Source organism: Oncorhynchus masou, chromosome 13 (genome assembly GCF_036934945.1).
Source record: "Oncorhynchus masou masou isolate Uvic2021 chromosome 13, UVic_Omas_1.1, whole genome shotgun sequence".
Taxonomy (NCBI): domain Eukaryota; kingdom Metazoa; phylum Chordata; class Actinopteri; order Salmoniformes; family Salmonidae; genus Oncorhynchus; species Oncorhynchus masou.
In genome coordinates, this window is record NC_088224.1 from 36,760,500 (window position 1) to 36,768,296 (window position 7,797).

The following is a 7,797-nucleotide window of genomic DNA, read 5'->3' on the forward strand; positions in this document are numbered from 1 at the left end:
AGAAACGAAATTTCCGCAAAAAGCCCGCCCATTTTCAATACAAGATCCAATCAAAGCAAGGATTTGTTAGATTGATTCTTCAGTCGCCCTATCCAATAATATTATTACTATTAAGACAGAGTAGACCGTCGTAGATGGACAAAAGTAAGAGGTTTATAAGGTGATTCGACCCAATCGCACGTCAGAATTTTGAGTGACGTTGAAAATATTCAATGGTTGACATGTAATTTGGCATTCCTTTCAAAGGACATGCTCTAAAAATCAATCACGTGTTCAACAATAAGAAACATTTCATTTGAACACATGGTTGATAGCTAGCTAAAGTTGTCTCTTTCCTAAATTAGCCATGGGATGGAGATAGGGTTTTGGACTTGTGGTTTTAGTTGATTCTCCGTACTGGCCAATGATTATAACGGGGAATCTGACTCAACCATACATTCCTACATTGTGCCCCTTGCCTGAGAGGATGGAAGTTCAACATGTATCTAGATGTAGTAAGCCAGTGTTAACTAGCTAACGTTACCCATGAAGTGAAGTTTTTAGCCAGGTAGCAAGACAACCAACTTAAAGCGTGTACTGTATGACAGTGATAGACCGTTTAGTCAACATGAGATAAAGGATCATGGTTTTGGCTTGAGTGAGTCATGTTTTTTCTACAAACAAATCAGAACCATGGACAACCACATCATATTTAGCTTACATTGATTGGACTCATTTTTGGTATATTTTAGTTGTCACTGCATAAGACTAAGCATAGGTGATTTGATGTTGAAATGGTGCTGGAATAGTGGAGGCAGTAACTGTTTTTGTAACTCTCCATGGTTCTAAATCCATAGTTGTTTAGTGGTCTGAAAATGGCGGAAGCATTAACTTGATTGACCATGCTGTAGGTCATGTAACTGTCTGTTACGTGCAATATGCTTTGTGGATTTCACCTGTGTGGTTGAGCTTATTATGCAGCACTGTCTTCTTATTGTCTCTGCCTTCGGCCCACAGTGCATTTGGAAAGTATGTAGACCTCTTGACCTTTGCCACATTTTGTTGTGTTACCCTTATTCTAAAATGGATTCAATTGTTCCCCCCTCAACTACACACAATACCCCATAATGACAAAGCAAAAATGTATTTATTTTTTAATTAAAAGATATTGCATTTAACATAAGTATTCAGACCCTTCACTCAGTACTTTGTTGAAACACCTTTGGCAGTGATTATAGCCTAGAGTCTTGGGTATGATGCTACAAGTTTGGCACACCTGTATTTTAGGAGTTTTTCCCATTCTTCTCTGCAGATCCTCTCAAGCTCTGTCAGGTTGCATGGGGAGCGTCGCTGCACAGCTATTTTCAGGTCTCTCCAGAGATGTTTGATTTGGCTCAAGTCCAGGCTCTGGCTGGGCCACTCAAGGACATTCAGGAACTTGTCCCGTAGCCATCCCTGCATTGTCTTGGCTGTGTGCTTAGGGTCGGTGTCCTGTTGGAAGGTGAACCTCTGCCCCAGTCAGGTATTTGGGGCTCTGGAGCAGGTTTCATCAAGGATCTCTCTGTACTTTACTCTGTTCATCTTTCCCCTCAATCCTGACTAGTCTCCCAGTCCCAGCCGTCCAGCAAAGTTTGGTGGTTCCAAACAATTTAAGAATGATGGAGGCCACTGTGTTCTTCAAATAAAAAAATCTAATCAAACGTTATTTGTCACGTGCCGAATACAACAACTGTAGACCTTACCGTGAAATGCTTACTTACAAGCCCTTAACCAACAGTGCAGTTCAAGAAGAGTTAAGAAAATAAATTCAAGTAAAAAATAATAAAAAGTAACACAAAATAACAAGAACAAGACTATATACAGGGGGTACCGATACAGAGTCAGTGTGCGGGGTGCAGGTTAGTTGAGGTAATTTGTACATGTAGGTAGGGGTGACGTGACTATGCATAGATAATAAACAGCAAGTATCAGCAGTGTACAAAACAAATGGAGGGGTAGGGGTGTCAATATGTATAGTCTGGTGGCCATTTGATTAATTGTTCAGCAGTCTTATGGCTTGGGGGTAGAAGCTGTAAAGGAGACTTTTGGTCCTAGACTTGGCGCTTTGGTACCACTTGCTGTGCGGTAGCAGAGAAAACAGTCTGACTTGGATGACTGGAGTTTCTGACAATTTTATGGGCTTTCTACTGACACCGCCTATTATATAGGTCCTGGATGGCAGGAAGCTTGGCCCCAGTGATGTACTGGGCCGTATGCACTACCCTCTGTAGCGCCTTACGGTCAGATGCCGAGCAGTTGCCATACCAGGCGGTGATGCAACCGGTCAGGATGCTCTCAATGGTGCAGCTGTAGAACGTTTTGAGGATCTGGGGACCCATGCCAAATCTTTTCAGTCCCTTGAGGGGGAAAAGGTTTTGTCATGCCCTCTTCACGACTGTCTTGGTGTGTTTGGACCATGATAGTTTGTTGGTGATGTGGACACCAAGGAACTTGAAACTCTCGACCCAATCCACTACAGCCCCGTCGATGTTAATGAGGGCCTGTTCGGCCCGCCTTTTCCTGTAGTCCACGATCAGCTCCTTTGTCTTGCTCACATTGAGGTAGAGGTTGTTGTCCTGAACCCACACTGCCAGTTCTCTGACCTCCTCCCTATTGTCTCATCATTGTCGGTGATCCGGCCTACCACTGTTGTGTCGTCAGCAAACTTAATGATGGTGTTGGAGTTGTGTTTGGCCACAGTCGTGGGTGAACAGGGAGTACAGGAGGGGACTAAGTACACACCACTGAGGGGCCCTCGTGTTGAGGATCAGCGTGGCGGATGTGTTGTTACTTACCCTTACCACCTGGGGGCGGCCCGTCAGGAAGTCCAGGATCCAGTTGCAGAAGGAGGTGTTTAAGTCCCAAGGTCCTTATCTTAATGATGAGCTTCATGGGCACTATGGTGTTGAACACCTTTTCAACATGTAGCATTTCACTATCCCTCGGTTGATAAGAAACCGTCACTAGTCGTGGTGGCTCTACTACCATTCCTTCTTCCCCGACACTCGTTCCTTCTAATCTTTTCACTGCCTCCATATAAGAGAGACGCTGGACGCTCCTTACCCTCGCCACCTCATTCATCTCCATCATAACAGAGAGACTCTTCATCAAAGAACAGTAGCAAGGAAGAAGTGAAATTTTTTCCGTCCACCGTACAGGTCAGTCACCATGCACCAACCACTTTATTTCTTGCTCCACACCAGAAATAACCCCCTTGATAGGCACCCTGTTACAAAAATCCACGCAGGAAACATTCCACTCCAATAACTTTTTGAGTCTTAACACGCTTATTCTGCTCTGCAGACACACAAATCAAAAACCACTTCTTGTGACTCACCGACTCACACTTTCTTCCAACACATCCCAGATATTCCTGGATATGTTAAACAGATTTCCCAAGTAGCATTGATCCTAAACCCTGACTGGTGGTTTATTTTTTTCCAACATAGCTTTACTTCTCATGGCATTACTTCTCCCTTTGCCACTTGTAAACCCACCAATTCTCACTTTCTGTACCTTTAGCTTCACTCGACTCACTAGCAGTTTCAATCATTTCCTAGCAGTTTCCGCCATTTCCGTCTACAACCAATGTCTAAGTCTCCCGCTCCAACAAAGAGCCACTTTCCTTCCTCTGATATGCACTGTCAACTGTGGGACTTATATAGACAGGTGTGTGCCTTTCCAAATCATGTCCTATCAATTGAATTTACCACAGGTCGACTAGAATTAAGTTGTAGAAACATCTTACGGACAATGAATGGGAACAGGATGCACCTGAGCTCAATTTCGAGTCTCATAGCAATGGGTCTGAATACTTATGTAAATAAGGTTTTTCAGTTCCTGTTTTTGCTTTGTCATTAATGAGGGGAAAAAAATATTTAATCAATTTTAGGATAAGGCTGTGCCGTAACAAAATGTGGAAAAGTCAAGGGGTCTGAATACTGTATGCACTGTATATATCAAGTTCGCAAGGCATATGAACTAAAAGGTTATAATGCAAACGACGCAATTATCACAACACAGGTTGTAACATGGCTTTTCTTTCTGGCTTGGCTTCCCCAGTGATTTTACCCACGCACCGCAACTGTCCTTGAAAGAAATTATATTAAAAGGATGAATGACTTTTAACAAGTATCAAATCTGATTTCATTCATCACATGCTTCATTGAAACAGATGTAGACTAACAGTGAAATGCTTGCGGGCCCTTCCCAACAATGTAAATAGAAAAGGTAATAACACGTAATAATACAAGCTATAATAAATACATAATGAGTGATAACTTGACTAAATACAGGGGTACCATTACCGAGTCGATGTGCAGGGGTACGAGGTAATTCAGGTAGATACAGTTGAAGTCAGAAGTTTACATACACTTAGGTTGGAGTCATTAAAACTCGTTTTTTGAACGACTCCACAAATTTCTTGTTAACAAACTATAGGAAAAGGTAAGATTTAACTTCCTGACTGATGTCTTGAGATGTTGCTTCAATATATCCACAGAATTTTCCTCCCTCATGAAGCCATCTATTTTGTGAAGTGCACCAGTCCCTCCTGCAGCAAAGCACCCCCACAAAATGATGCTGCCACCCCCATGCTTCACGATTGGGATGGTGTTCTTTGGCTTGCAAGCCTCCCCCTTTTTCCTCCAAACACAACAATGGTCATTATGGACAAACAGTTACAGTTTGTTTCATCAGACCAGAGGACAATTCTCCAAAAAGTTCAATCTTTGTCCCCATGTGCAAACAATAGTCTGGCTTTTTTATGGCAGTTTTGGAGCATTGACTTCTTCCTTACTTAGCGATCTTTCTGGTTATGTCGATATAGGACTCGTTTTACTGTGGATATAGATACTTTTGTACCTGTTTCCTCCAGCGTCTTCACAAGGTCCTTTGCTGTTGTCCTGGGATTGATTTGCACTTTTCGAACCAAAGGACGTTCATCTCTAGGAGACAGAACACGTCTTCTTCCTGGGCGGTATGATGGCTGCGTGGTCCCATGGTGTTTATACTTGCGTACTATTGTTTGTACAGATGAATGTGGTACCTTCAGGCGTTTGGAAATTGCTCCCAAGGATGAACCAGACTTGTGGAGGTCTACAATTGTTTTTCTGAGGTCTTGGCTGATTTCTTTTGATTTTCCCAAGATGTCAAGCAAGGGGGAACTAAGTTTGAAGGTAGGCCTATACATCCACATGTACACCTCCAATTGACTCAAATTATGTCAATTAGCCTATCAGAAGCTTTTAAAGCCATGACATCATTTCCTGGAATTTTCCAAGCTGTTTAAAGGCACAGTCAACTTAGTGTATGTAAACTTCTGACCCACTGGAATTGTGATACAGTGAGTTATGAGTGAAATAATCTGTAAACAATTTTTGGAAAAATTACTTGTGTCATGCACTTAGTAGATGTCCTGACCGACTTGCCAAAACTATAGTTTGTTAAACAAGAAATTTGTGGAGTGGTTGAAAAACAAGTAAGGTATCAAGGGACTATCCTCTCAGTCACCAGTGCCATATGTTAGGTAATGGTCCAGCCAGGGTATATGAGGTCATCTTCTGAATGGAATGTAGGTACCTCGTATCTGAAAAGTCTTAATCTGAAAAGTTTTCATTTGAAAACAGGGTCCCTACCAAATGTGTTCCTGACATGGATGTAATTGTTGTTGTCTGGCGCCCTCCACTGTATGAAGTAGGCTAAGTAGGTTACTGTATGTCCAAATTCACAGATAAGTCACTCTCAGAACCATCTCTGGTATGTCTCGAGAGCATATCCAAATGCACAAAACTAGTAGGAAGTATTTACTACTGTCATCATTCTAACAGCATTGTTTGGAAAGTCACTCTGCACGGGTCCCACCTGGTTCAGATCTGTACTCACAGAGATCATTAAACGTGGCCTAGCCCTAGTGTGAATGGCCTCTTATTTGCCAATCAATCTGGCAGAACCCTATTGCTGCCCTGTACAGTATCTAGAAAAGCCAAGCAGAGGTGGTTCTTCAAGAAAGATAGTCATGCAAAACAGGAACCTATTTCGACTCTGTTAAAAAATGGAACCGTGGAAAGGGAGAGGGAGGACCCACAGAACAGGTTTTCCTTTGATGAAGATGGAGCCCTGCGGAACCTCAATCTGCATCCAGGGGTCTCTGGAGAGAACCTGTGTAATGGGGAAACGGCAGCTAAAGTAACAGTGTTGACAGGTAGAGCTTTCCAAATAGCATTTTATCTATTTAATTGTCCGTGTTTTATTTTAACACTGACATTTTCATTTAATTAAAAGATCAGGCTCAACAATCAACTTCATCACTTCCTAGTAAAAAGCAGTGAGAGAAAGCGTTGGGGGAACCACACTTTAGAGACCCTTCTAATGCCATTCCCCTTTCATTTAAATGCCATGCTTATGCCTGACTTGATTATTAATTTATTTTTGCAAACCCAGATCACCTCAACATCCAGAATACCACTACTGTTTTGAAAACAGGTAACACACAGCAACACTATGCAATTCTTATCACAAGTATGAAAGTAACACTGTGAAAGTAAATTCCATGACCTATATTCTTCACCATATATTTTCAGATGTTGTTGGGAGAGATACAGTGCCTTGCGAAAGTATTCGGCCCCCTTGAACTTTGCGACCTTTTGCCACATTTCAGGCTTCAAACATAAAGATATAAAACTGTATTTTTTTGTGAAGAATCAACAACAAGTGGGACACAATCATGAAGTGGAACGACATTTATTGGATATTTCAAACTTTTTTAACAAATCAAAAACTGAAAAATAGGGCGTGCAAAATTATTCAGCCCACTTAAGTTAATACTTTGTAGCGCCAACTTTTTCTGTGATTACAGCTGTAAGTCGCTTGGGGTATGTCTCTATCAGTTTTGCACATCGAGAGACTGACATTTTTTCCCATTCCTCCTTGCAAAACAGCTTGAGCTCAGTGAGGTTGGATGGAGAGCATTTGTGAACAGCAGTTTTCAGTTCTTTCCACAGATTCTCGATTGGATTCAGGTCTGGACTTTGACTTGGCCATTCTAACACCTGGATATGTTTATTTTTGAACCATTCCATTGTAGATTTTGCTTTATGTTTTGGATCATTGTCTTGTTGGAAGACAAATCTCCGTCCCAGTCTCAGGTCTTTTGACTCCATCAGGTTTTCTTCCAGAATGGTCCTGTATTTGGCTCCATCCATCTTCCCATCAATTTTAACCATCTTCCCTGTTCCTGCTGAAGAAAAGCAGGCCCAAACCATGATGCTGCCACCACCATGTTTGACAGTGGGGATGGTGTGTTCAGGGTGATGAGCTGTGTTGCTTTTACGCCAAACATAACGTTTTGCATTGTTGCCAAAAAGTTCAATTTTGGTTTCATCTGACCAGAGCACCTTCTTCCACATGTTTGGTGTGTCTCCCAGGTGGCTTGTGGCAAACTTTAAACAACACTTTTTATGGATATCTTTAAGAAATGTCTTTCTTCTTGCAACTCTTCCATAAAGGCCAGATGTGTGCAATATACGACTGATTGTTGTCCTATGGACAGAGTCTCCCACCTCAGCTGTAGATCTCTGCAGTTCATCCAGAGTGATCATGGGCCTCTTGGCTGCATCTCTGATCAGTCTTCTCCTTGTATGAGCTGAAAGTTTAGAGGGGCGGCCAGGTCTTGGTAGATTTGCAGTGGTCTGATACTCCTTCCATTTCAATATTATCGCTTGCACAGTGCTCCTTGGGATGTTTAAAGCTTGGGAAATCTTTTTGTATCCAAATCCGGCT